Below are 13,312 nucleotides of genomic sequence, written 5' to 3' on the forward strand. Positions count from 1 at the left end.
GTATATATACGTCACTTTGCCTGGCCGGGGCTGACCGCCGCCGTATATAGTCGTGCGGCGGTCGGCAACCGGTTAAAAATGTTTTTTTTATTTTACTAGATTTTTAAAAATTTTACACTGTCCCTTTAAAAAAAAAAAAAGAAAACTGATCACTTTTTTTGCTAACGCAAGGAATGTGAACACCCACTGTGATAACAATACAGCATGACAGGTCCTCTTTATGGAGAGGTCTGGGGTCTAAAAGATCCCAAATCTCTTCTCTACCCTTACAAGCAAAAGATCAAAAAAAAAAAAAACCAACATTTTATCTTTTGCTTTAACCGCTTATGGACGGGAAGATTTCCCCCCCTTAATGACCAGCCCATTTTTTGCGGTTTGGCACTGCAATACTTTAACTGACAATTGCGCGGTCATGCGACGCTGTACCCAAACAAAATTGTTGTCCTTTTTTTCCCACAAACAGAGCTTTCTTTTGGTAGTACTTAAAAATACAAAAGTTGCAGCGCTAAAAACATTAAAGTGCTCAGATTCTATATAATATCCCAGTGTAGAGATATTTGATACAATGAAACAATTAAAAAGTCCAATCATGTGCTGATATAAAGTGTTCCAGTGTTGTGATGAACAGTAATATTCACTGCAACTTTTGTATTTTTAGTTATTTTGGTGTATGTATATTTTGCACTTTTTTGCTAGCAGCTGTATTTGGTTTCTATATTTAAATCGCTGACTCATTTTTCTTTTACCACCATTTTGGTGGTATTTGATCACCTCTGCAATTTTTATTTTTTGCGCTATAAACAAAAAAAGCCACAATTCCTAAAAAAAAACAAAAACAAAAAAAAACAATATTTTTCACTTTCTCCTATATAACATTCTCAAAAAAAAAAAAAATAAATAATATAAAATTTTTTCATCATGTTAGGCCAGTTTGTATTCTGCTACATATTTTTGGTAAAAAAAAATCCCAATAAGTGTATTTTGATTGGTTTGCACAAAAGTTATCACGTCTACTAACTACGGGAAAGATTTATGTCATTTTTATTTATTTTTTTGCTAGTAATGGTGGCGATCAGTGATTTTTAGCGGGACTGCGACATTGCGGTGGACAGATCGGACACCTAACTGACATTTTTGACACTTTTGGGGGGGACCAGTCCCATTACTACAGTAATCAGTGCTAAAAATATGCACTGTCACTGTAATAATGACACTGGTAGGGAAGGGGTTAACACCAGGGCGATCAAAGGGTTAAATTAATGCCTAGGGGGTGCTTTCTAACTGCAGGGGGGGGCTTATGGAATCAACACAGAGACCTGTGTTCCTAAATAGGAGGATCCCTGTGTTCATTAGTGACAGAACAGTGGTCTGAAATGTTTTCAACAGCAGACCTCCGTTCTATCTCCACGGGGAGCGATCGCTGGTGCCCATAGCATACAGAACAAACTTTTCAGAGAAAGGGAATACAATAAGACACGTGGCCACTCACTAAAACTAGAAGAAAAGCGGTTTAACCCTAAACTACGTAAGAGGATCTTCACTGTGAGAGCAGTAAGGATGTGGAGTTCTCTTCCACAAGCAGTGATATCAGCAGGGAGCATTGATAGTTTAAAAAAACTATTAGATGGGCACCTTAAAGGTCACAACATACAGGGGTATACAATGTATGGTTAACAGTAAACACGCACACACACATTGGTTGAACTGGATGGACTGATGTCTTTTTTCAACCTCACCAACTATGTACTGTAACGGGAGTAACTATAGATGTACCTGTTCCAGCTTACATACAAATTCAACTTAAAGCAGAGTTCCACCCAAAACTGGAACTTCCGATTTAAGGCCTCCTGACCCCCTGACATGCCACATTTTGCATGTAATTTTTTATTTTTTTTGGGGGGGGGGGTACCTAGATTTGACAGGTTCCCGCTCCCACTTCCGCTCAGGCCACCTAGGTGGCTCGTGGGACAGGTGAGTGTGTGTTTATTAAAAGTCAGCAGGTACACTTTAGCTGCTGACTTTTAATAAACACAAAAACAGGTGGAACTCCACTTTAAGAACAAAGTACAGTAGGGTTAGACAAGGGTTAGAGTTTGGGTTAGGGCTAGGTTTTTAGGGTTTGAGGAAGGGCTATGGTAGGGTTGGGTTTTGTAGGGGTAGGGGTTAGGCTAGAGTTAGGGTTAGAGTTTGGGTTAGAATTAGGTTTTTAGGGGTTGAGCAAGGGTTTTGGTAGGGTTTAGATTAGGGTTAGGTTTTGTAGGGTTAGGGGTTAGGCTAGGGTTAGGTTTACAGTAGAGTTAGGCTAGGGTTAGAGTTCAGGTTAGGATTAGGTTTTTTTTTTCCATGGCACAGTAGCACTAATAATATTTAGGGCATAATTGCTGCCCACCCTTCTGCGTCGCAGGTGCCATGCCTTCTGTGTCAGCAGGGGTTTTCTTTTTTTTTGTGGCACAGCAGCACTAATAATATTTGGGGCATAATTGCTGCCCACCCTTCTGCATCGCAGGTGCCATGCCTTCTGCGTCAGCAGGGGTCTTCTTTTTTTTGTGGCACAGCAGCACTAATAATATTTGGGCATAATTGCTGCCCCGTCCTTCTGCGTCGCAGGTGCCATGCCTTCTGCGTCAGCAGGGGTTTTCTTTTTTTGTGGCACAGCAGCACTAATATTATTTAGGGCATAATTGCTGCCCATCCTTCTGCATCGCAGGTGCTATTCCTTCTGCGTCAGCAGGGGTTTTCTTTTTTGGCTTTATTACGTTTTTCTTTATTAAAAAAAAATATATAATAAAACGGTATTTAGTGCACCAAGCACAAAAGTATTGCACCCAAGCACCATATTTCCATCTCACATTCTATAATAAAAAGTTATAAAACCCCCCCCAAAAAATCCCCATTTCCGAAAGGCCAACAAGGAGAGGCAGACGCTCACAGGCCACTAAAAGAGGGCAATCAGCCTCTGTGTCCACAGTGAAAAGTGGTGGTCTCGGATAAAGTGCATCCTCTGCAGGTGGGGCACACTTCTCCTTTTTTTCTGGTGCTGGCCGTCTTATTGAGCCACAACATGCAGAAGAGTTGATGGAGTGGACAACTAAGCCATCCTCCTTATCCTCTGTCACCCAGGCTCATACTAGTAGTTTGCCTTCCACCGCAGCTGCCAAAGCGGCCCATTCCACAGGCTCCTTTTCCACAGTTACTCCTTCCGCAGACCCACCATCATGTGCTGTACCACAGTGGCAGGTTCCAAAAAGAAATTTCTTTTCACGTAAGGCCATTCCAGCTCTGTACCATCATGTGGAAGGGCTGCTGACTCATGGTCCAGCAGGCATGGTCAGGGACATTACATTTCCTTCACGGCACACTGGGTAACTCTGCTGTCAGCTGGGAGGGATGCAGGACAGGGTTCAGTGCTGGAGCTTGTTCCGCCACCATGCCTCCAAAATATTGGTAGTGATTCTTCCACATCTGTCTGCTCCACCCCCTCCTCTTCTTCTTCCTCTATGACCTCTCCTGCCGAAGTGTCCTCTGAAACAGCAGTTCTCTGTAAGCGTTCAAGGGGCAACGCAAGCAGTCAGGATAAAATATGCCATGCAATGCTTCAGTTAGTCTGTCTAGGGGACAGGAGCCACACAGGGGCAGAGATTCTGTCAGCTCTGCAGGAGCAGGCTCAGAGGTGGTTGACGGCACAACAGCTAGAGCCAGGAATGGTTGTATGCGACAATGGCACCAACCTTCTCTCCGCCGTCCGACAGGGACACCTTGCACATGTTCGATGCTTGCACATTTCCGGAATTTGGTGGTGCAGTGTTTCTTGAACAGGTACCCGGGCTTACAAGATCTTCTAAGGCAGGCCAGAAAAGTCTGTGGTCATACAATGCCAGTGCTCAGCTGGCTGACATTCAATGGGAACTCAACCTGCCCACCAAACGCCTCATTTGTGACATGCCCACCAGGTGGAACTCAACATTGGCAATGCTGCAGCGGCTGCACACAAAGCGGAGGGCCATCAATGAGTACCTGTGTGAGTATGGCAGAAGGACAGGCTCAGGGGAGCTTGGCTTATTTTTGCCACACCATTGGCTGCTGATAAAGGATGCATTCACTGTCCGGTCACCATTTGCGGAGGCCACAAGGGATGGTGAGCTGCGACAGTGTATGCATCAGTGACACTATCCCTCTAGTCTTCCTGCTGGAGCATATGATTCGTGGAATCATGGACAGGGCACTTGAGGCAGAACAGCAGGAGGAAGAGGAGGACTTCCTTTCCTCACAAGGCCCCCTTTATGCAGATACCTTTCCAGTGGGGCCGCAAAACACACAGGAAGAAGAGGAGGGGGAGGGGGAGGAGGAGGATTGTAGCAGCGTGGATGTGGAGGATAACATACAGCAGTCTTCAAGGGATGGTTTTCATTCCCCAGAAACCCCAGGAGTAGTACGTGGCTGGGGAGCAGTTACCCCTGACAATGTCCTCCTTAGTGACCCAGAGGACTCAGAATCTCATGCCTCCTCAAACTTACGCTGTATGGGCTCCCTGATTCTGCAAAGCCTGCGGAAGCACCTGAGGATTTGTGGTATCAATGAGAGGGATCATTACTGGTTGGCAACCCTTCTTGATCCACGTTACAAGAGAAAAGTTTCAGAGCTCATCCTGCCTTTGCAGAGGGAGCAGAGGATGAAACATCTTGAGCATGCTTTAAAGGAAAATTTTTGTAACACCTTTCCAGACACTGGGAGGTTACCATTTCCTGGCCAACGTGTTTCTGAGGCTTCGTTCGGTCAGGAGGAGCGGTGGAGAAGGTGGCTGGCTGACTGATGCCTTTAAACAATTTTTTTAGTTGTCAGTGCCCAGGGCTGTTAGGTTTAAATAACCATCGGTAGCGTCTACATCATATGGTGCAGGATTATCTAGGGGTAAGAGCAGACTTGGAGACCTTTCCAACTTAGCATCCACTGAGTTACTGGGTCTTGAGGATGGACCACTGGCCAGAGCTTGCTCAATATGCAATTGAGCTACTGGCCTGTTCGCCTTCCAGCGTGCTTTCCGAACGGACATGGCTGCTGGAGGTTTTGTGATGGATAAAAGAGTGTGTCTGTCTACAGACTCCGTTGGCCGGCTTGCATTTATTTAAATGTAACCAGTCCTGGATCACCAGCAGTTATCAAGCCCCTGATGCTGATGTAAGTGATTGAATTTGCTAAGGATCTTGGATCCCTTGAAGACTGCCTATGCTGCCTATCCTATTCCTGATTATGCTAGCTTCCAACATTGTTTTTGGTTTAGGGCACCACCAACACCCATGGCCCAATTTTTTCTGCACCTGGTTGACATGTGCATGTAATTTCAATTTTTTTTTCTAATTTTATACAGCAGGGCCGTTCCTGCGCCCAGCAAGAGTAACTGTGAGGGGTTACAGTGTTCAGGCACCACCAACACCCAGGGCCCAATTTTTCTGCATCTGTTTGACAGGTGCATGCAATTTCAATGTTTTTTCATAGTTTTTTACAACAGGGCCCGTTCCTGCGCCCAGCAAGTGTAACTTTGAGGGGTTACAGTGTTCAGGCACCACCAACACCCAGGGCCCAATTTTTCTGCACCTGTTTGACAGGTGCATGTAATTTCAATTTTTGTTTTCAAATTTTTAAGAGTAAATTTGAGGGGTTACAGTGTTCAGGTACCACTAAAACCCAAAGTCCAATTTTTCTGCACCTATATGACAGGTGCATGCAATTTAATTTTTTTTTTTCTAATTTTTAACAGCAGAGCCCGTTCCTGCACCCAGCAAGAGTAACTGTGAGGGTTTACAGTGTTCAGGCACCACTAGGGATGGGTGAACGGTTTGGGCCGAGCATAGGTTTGGCCTGAACATCGCCTATTCAGGTACTCGCCTAACATCTGAACTTTCTCAGGACTTAGCGGGACGTTCGCCCGCTGAGCGCACAGTCAATTGGTAGTTAAGGCTTCCCTGCTGAGAGCTGAATTAAAAAAAATAATTGTAAAAAGAAAATGTAAATTTTAAAAAATTGGGTTAAAAACAGATTGGTGGACGCTTTGGGTCTTGTATGGCTTTTAAGAGGAACTCCATGACAGAATTAAGAAAAAAAACAGTGTTGGGTTCCCACTCCATAATCCATACCAGACCCTTATCCGAGCATGCAGCCTGGCAGGCCAGAAAAGGTTGCTTGCCCTCAACATGGGGAGGGTGCTTTGGGGTGCCCCCCAAAGAGGCCCTTGTCCCCATCAACGTGGGGACAGGATGCTCTAGGGTGGGGGGGACAGAGCCCCACCCCCACCCCCACCCCAGAGCACCCCCCTCATGTTTAGGGTATGTGGCCTGGTATGGTTTAGGGTGGGCACTGGGTTATCCCCCGCATGCTCGTATAAGGGTCTGGTATAGATTTTGGGGGAGACCCTATGCAGTTTTTTTTTTTTTTTTTTACATTTTGGCATGGGGGTTTCTCCTAAAATCCATAAGGGCCAGGTATGCACTTTTGGAGGGGGGGGGGGGAACTCTACGCTGTTTTTAAAAAAAAAATATTTATCTGTATTGCTGGGAGCCGACAATACATCCATACAGCCACGAGCAAGTTTAAATTTCATTTTTTCCTTTAGAAATGTCAGTATTGCTGCAGCAGGCTCCATACATCGTACAGATGTGCCACTTTACAGGCACATTAAGGGGACCCCCCAGACACGATATTGAAAGGAATTTTTCATTTTTATTGTTTCACTTTAAGCATTATTAAAATCACTGCTCCTGTAAAAACAATAGTTTTAAAAACATTTTTTTCCATTGATACATGTCTCCCAGGGCAGTACCCGGGTCCCCATACACTTTTTATGGCAATGACTTGCATATAAGCCCTTACAATTAAGACTTTTGATTTTTTATGTTCGTGTCCCATAGACTTTAATAGAGTTTGCATGTTCGCTAGAACGTTTTCCCTATTCGAGATGTTCTGGTGCGAACCGAACAGGGGGGTGTTCGGCCCATCACTAATTCTGCTACATGTTTATGGTAAAAACAAAATCCCAATAAGGATATATTGATTGGTTTGTGCAAAAATTATAGTGTCTACAAACTATGGGATAGCTTTATTTTTTTTACTAGTCAAGTCGGAGATCAGCGACTTATAGCGGGACTGCGATACTGCAGCGGACATTCTTACACTGACTGACACTTTTGATACTTTGTGGGAAAATATGCACTGTCACTGTACTAACGACACTGGCTGGGAAAGGGTTAAACATCAGGAGGGATCAAAGGGTTAAGTGTGTACCTAACCAATGTTTTGCTACACTATGGGAGGTGCTTTTACTAGGGGAAGAGATGAAATGTATTCCCTGCTTTCCATCCCTTCCCTCCTTTTAGAACACCGATCTGCCTCTCTGCTCTAAGATCGGCGGGTGTCGGCGGACACCATAGTTACATAGCCGGTACGGCTGAAAAAAAGTCCATCCAGTTCAACAAGTGTGTGTGTATGTGTTTATGTCAATAGTAAATTGTATCCTTGTATGTTGTGATCGTTAAGATGCCCATCTAATTGTTTTTTTAAGCTATTGCTGCTTCCTGCTTATACCACTAGTTGTGGAAGAGGATTCCACATCCTTACCACTCTGACAGTAAAGCTCTGAGTCCACGGTACCTGCTGCTCAGTTTCCGATGTGTGTGATCACATTGGGAGCGAGCCGCTGGCAGCACGCATGCGTGCCCCCTACCCAGAAGAGCTGGATCACGTATATATATGTGATCCAGCGCAGAAGTGCCGCCCTGTATCAGTGAAACTGCAGCAAAGCTCGTTTGGCTGTACTTCTCCTATGAATCACAGGAGTGCAGTTCGTTCTGCACTCCTGTGACCTGTTTTCAGCAGACAGCGGGCAGAAGCCTGCTGTCGGCTGACGTCAGCGAGCCGATCCAAGCTCAGGAAGGATTCCGACCATATGGTTGAGATCCGCCCACATGCTTGGACCGGCACCCGGTTCAGGCTCACATCGGTTCGCCCTCCACAGCCCAGAGCTCCAGTGAGTGTGGGGGGCAGAGTAGAGAGCGGTGACTGACAGTCAGCAGCTCTCTGCTCAGGGAGCTATGAGAACCGAGCGATCAGTGGCGTTTGATCGCTCGGTTCTCAGTGTTAGAGCCGGCAGGGACAGATAAAGCATCGTACCGATACTGCATCCAGCTAGGTAAGTATGACGACATTATACCAGACACAACCAAAGAGGTGAACTAATTAATAAAGACCATTAAAGGGCTTTAACCACTTCCATACCACTGAACGTCATATGACGTCCTGGGCTTTCAGTGGAGATAATTTAAATGATGGGTGCAGCTGCAGGCATCATTCAGAAATCTTTTTTTTTTTTTGTCAGCGATTGCCTGCACTGTAAAAACAATCATAGCGGCTGTTCAGCTGCTTGATTGTTTTTACAGGCGGCAGGAGGGGATTTCCCCCCTCTCCTGCCGCTCTCTGGTGCTTCCACCGGCTTTCCCCTGCGATCCACAAGCCAGAGAAGGAATCCACAAGCGGCGGAAGATTACCATAGAGCTGACCGAGGACCAGATGATCCCCGGTCATCTCTATGACTCTCACGACGTTATGACGTCACGTCCTCCACCCGCAAATGTAAAAACTGCGTTGTGTTCAGCTGGAAAGTGTGAGATCATTTCTTTTTTTTTCCAGCCTAGGGGAGAGATGTGGGGTCTTATAGACCCCACATCTCTCCATAAAGAGGATCTGTCATGCCCTATGCCTTTTAATAGGGGATTTTTACATTCCGTGTAATAGGAATAAAAGATTGTAAGCTCTAACGAGCAGGGTCCTCTGATTCCTACTGTATTAAAGTGTATTGTATTTGTACTGTCTACCTTCAAGTTGTAAAGTGCTGCGTAAACTGTCGGCGCTATATAAATACTATATAATAATAATAAAAGAAAAGTGTAAAAAAATAAATAATTCAAATAAAATAAACAATAATAAAATAAATAAATAAAGCGCCCCTGTCCCCTTGTGCTTGTGCGCAGAAGTGAATGCATACTTAGGTCGTGTCCTCATAGGTAAACAACGTTCAAACCACACACGTGATGTATCACCGTGAACGAGAGAGCTAGAGCAATAATTCCAGCACAAACTTTATTTCCATTTGTAACTCTATATAGGTAACCTGTAAAAAAATTTTAAAGCGTAGCCTATGGAGATTTTTAAGTACCGAAGTTTGACGCCATTCCACGAGTGTGCGCAATTGCAATTTTAAAGCATGACATGTTAGATTTTTATTTACTCAGCGTAACATCATCCTTCACAATATACAAAAAAAAATTGGCTAACTTTACTGTTTTGTTTTTTTTTTTTTTAATTCATGAAAGTGTTTTTTTTTTCCCCAAAAAATTGCGTTTGAAAAATTGCTGCGCAAATACCGTGTGACATAAAAATTTCAATGCCTGCCATTTTACTCCCTAGGGTCTCTGCTAAAAAATATATATATAATGTTTGGGGGTTCTGAGTAATGTTCTTGCAAAAAAAAAAAAAGAAATGATGATTTTTTCATGTAGGAGAGGAATGCTGGAATTCGCCCAGTATGGGAGTGGTTAAGATATTGATGATATCTATTATATCTCTATGACTCGGAGGCTAAGATCTGAATGGATCTGTAACTCATTCCAAGATATGTACTTTTATGGCATTGTAGAGGTGCTTACATTCCCCAAATGTGATATTTCTCCCAGAATACATAGTGCCAGAAGTCCTGAGCGTCATATTACTACCGGCCATTCACCTGCTTCTTTTATTGCTATGATTCAGACATACCAAGATAACTATGTAAAGTATGAGAAAAAACACTGGGGCTAATGTACCTATATGTCAGTAAATGTCAGGTAATGCCATGCGTAATACACAGGGCTGGCCCAAGGCATTGTGCTGCCTGGGTCCAAGAATTAAATGCTGCCCCCCCCCCCCCAAAAAAAAATCACGCCCACCAAAATACCCCCACATCCATTATTTTATATAAATATCAAATTTTGAAAATATTATTTTGCCCAATTTTTCAGTTTTTTATTTGTTAAAAAAGTTTGAAATATCCAATAAATTTTGTTCCACTTCATGATTGTGTCCCACTTGTTGATTCTTCACAAAAAAATTACAGTTTTATATCTTTATGTTTGAAGCCTGAAATGTGGCAAAAGGTCGAAAAGTTCAAGGGGGCCGAATACTTTCGCAAGGCACTGTACTGTTATCTTCTTCCATAACTCACCACCGGACCGGTCCACCAAACACCCGCTGTCTGTCCTCAGTCCTCCTGTCACTCCTGTGTCTACCGTGACCACCGCCCTAGAATAGTGATGGAGAACCTTGGCACCCCAGATGTTTTGGAACTAAATTTCCCATGATGCTCAACTACACTGCAGAGCGCATGAGCATCATGGGAAATGTAGTTCCAAAACATCTGGGGTGCCAAGGTTCGCCATCACTGCCCTAGAAGATCCAGCCTGCCCTGCGTGAGATGGAGTGCACTGATGTCTGATGTCATTGCGCGCACCACGATCACGCGAGGGACGTTCCTCGGAGGAGACACTCCGCCTCCTCATACTCATCAGTTTTAACTACAGGCGGCACTATGAGATGGGGAAATGCCACCCATAAGGGGCCGCAAACTGGTGACACACAAAACTGCTGGAAAAACAAGCTTGGGAGTCAATTTGCTGCCCCTCTCTAAGTCCAGCTTGGGTCCAATGGACCCAGTTGGACCCATGGTAGGGCCGGCCCTGGTCATATACAACAATGAATAAGAGTGGTTAGAGCTGCCACTTACAGTCACTTAGTATATAGAAATCTATAACAGCTCCTATTTCTGTACGTAACTTATTTCGATGATATGTCTTTTTTTTATTATAAAAGGGCTGAGACAGTGAGGCTAATTTACTAAAGGCAAATGTTCACTTTACAAGGAAAGTTGTACTTTGCAAGGGAGTTTTCCCCAGAGCTTAGTTAACCACTTAGCAACCGCCTGCCCGCAATGTAGTGAATCATATCAAGTTATATATATATATTTTTTTTTATTAGAATCATGTGTTTTTTTTTCTTTTTTTTTTTTTAGATAAATGTTAAAGCAGAAAGTAAAAAAATATTGATTTTTTTTTTTCTAAATGTTTGGTATTTTTCCATATTAAAGAACCCAGTGGTGATCAAATCCCCCTAAGCCCCCGTTCACACTGGGGCGACCTGTGAGGCGACCTGGTCGCCTCACAGGTCGCCGCAGGTCGCCTCCCATAGGGAAGCTGCGGACCCGTTCTGATAGGAGCGACACAAGTCGCTCCGACTCAGAAAAAGGGTCCGGAGCTTCTTTGGGGCGACCAGGAGGCGACCGCCATAGACTTCAATGTTACGAAGTCCGTGGCGGCCGCTCCGAGGTCGCGGCGCGCTGCTCGCACCGCGACCTCGGAGGTCGCGGTGCGAAGTAGCGTCGCCCCAGTGTGAATGGGGGCTAAAAGAAAGCTTTATTTGTGTGAAAAAAAATGATATAAATTTCGCTTTGGTACAGCGTTGCATGACCGCACAATTGTCAGTTAAAATAGCAAATAAAACAATATTCAGTGCCAACAAACAAAATGTGACTAAGAGCCGGTCCACACTAGCGCGACTTGTCAGGCGACTTGTCAGCCTGACAAGTCACACTCCCTCGCGGTCCATTGACTGCTACAGGACCCGTTCCTAAATAGAAGGATCACAGGCGCTCTGTGATCATTCCAGGGAAAAGAACGGTCAGATGTGTTTACAACAGCTGACCGTTCTTCTCTCTCAGAGGGGAGCAATCGCGGGTGTCAGGCAGCAATCGGAGCTACCTGCCCCGTGCATCGGAGTCCCCGCTGCCTAGTGGGGGCGCGAGTGCGTCCCCTAGCTGCAGGCACCCGACCGACGTCTACCTACGTCGGTTTGCGCAGGCGAGGCTGCCTGCCGCAGTATAACTGCGGCGGGCGGTCCTTAAGAGTCGGTTCACACTAATAAGACTTGTCAGGCGACTTGTCAGCCTGACAAGTCGCGGTCCCTCGCGGTCCATTGACCGTTACAGGACCCGTTCTAATAGGAGCGACACAAGTCGCTCCGACTTAGAAAAAGGGTCCTGTACTACTTTGGGGCGACCTCGGAGCGACTTGCATAGACTTCCATTATGTGAAGTCCCTGCAAGTCGCTCCGAAGTCGTGGTGCATGGTAATGCACAAGTCGCCCCGAAGCAATATTTTAACTTTACTGTATATCTGGTCTAATCGTCTATACATATTCAACCTATATATCCCTGAAGAAGACTGTCTTTACAGTTGAAACGCGTTGGGACCAATCAGTGGCTATATAATCAATAAAGTTCATATATGTTATGATATTTTTACTCCTAAAAAGGAGACCAGTAGTTATGCTGCCTAGACTAGAGAAAATGTAACATTGTTTAATAAACATGTTTTTACTTTTATGCTACAAATTTATATGCTTGTGTGCATTTTTGCTACATTAAAGTCCCATTGGAGATGCACATTTTTTATTGGATATAGGGAAGAAGCAGCTGTAACCTATGATATACTCACCTTTCTCTTCAAAGTCAGAAATTCTTCCCCTCATTCACTAACATATGGGGCAGATTACCTTACACAGTGCAAATTCCCCTGTAAAGTGAACAGCCTATTTGCCTTTAGTAAATCAACCCCTAGAACAAGAGGCGGTCATCCTCACTCACATTATATTAAAGCCCAACTCCAGGTTCTGTGTTACGCTGGTGCCTCACGGCCATTTAAGGGGTTTCAGCTGCTGGGAGGCGGGTTTTATGGTCATGTGACCAATGTGATTGGCTGTCATGGCGGTCACATGATCGCAAAGCGCCGATCGCAAGCAGCGATCAGGAGCTTTCCGTTAGGCACTGGTAACTGTGCTGGGAGAGCGCAGGGCCGCCATTACTAGGATTAAAAAATAAATAAATAAATAAAATAAAATTCCAGTATACATCCCCTAGTTTGTAGACGCCATAACTTTTGCACAAACCAATCAATATACGCTTATTGGGGTTTTTTTTCTTTTTTTTTTTTACCAAAAATATGTAGCAGAATATATAATTAGCCTAAATTTTTGAATAAATTAGACTTTTTCAATTTTTTTTTATTGGATAGGTTTTATAGCAGAGAGTAAAAAGTATTGTTTTTTTTTTTTTTCAAAATTGTCATTTTTTTTTCAATAAAAAGAAATTAAAAAAAAATATTAATTTTCTTTTTGTTTTGTTTATAGTGCAAAAAATTGTCATTTTTTTTCAATAAAAAGAAATAAAATGAAAAAATAA

Source organism: Pelophylax lessonae (assembly GCF_965119305.1).
Source record: "Pelophylax lessonae genome assembly, chromosome: 4".
Taxonomy (NCBI): domain Eukaryota; kingdom Metazoa; phylum Chordata; class Amphibia; order Anura; family Ranidae; genus Pelophylax; species Pelophylax lessonae.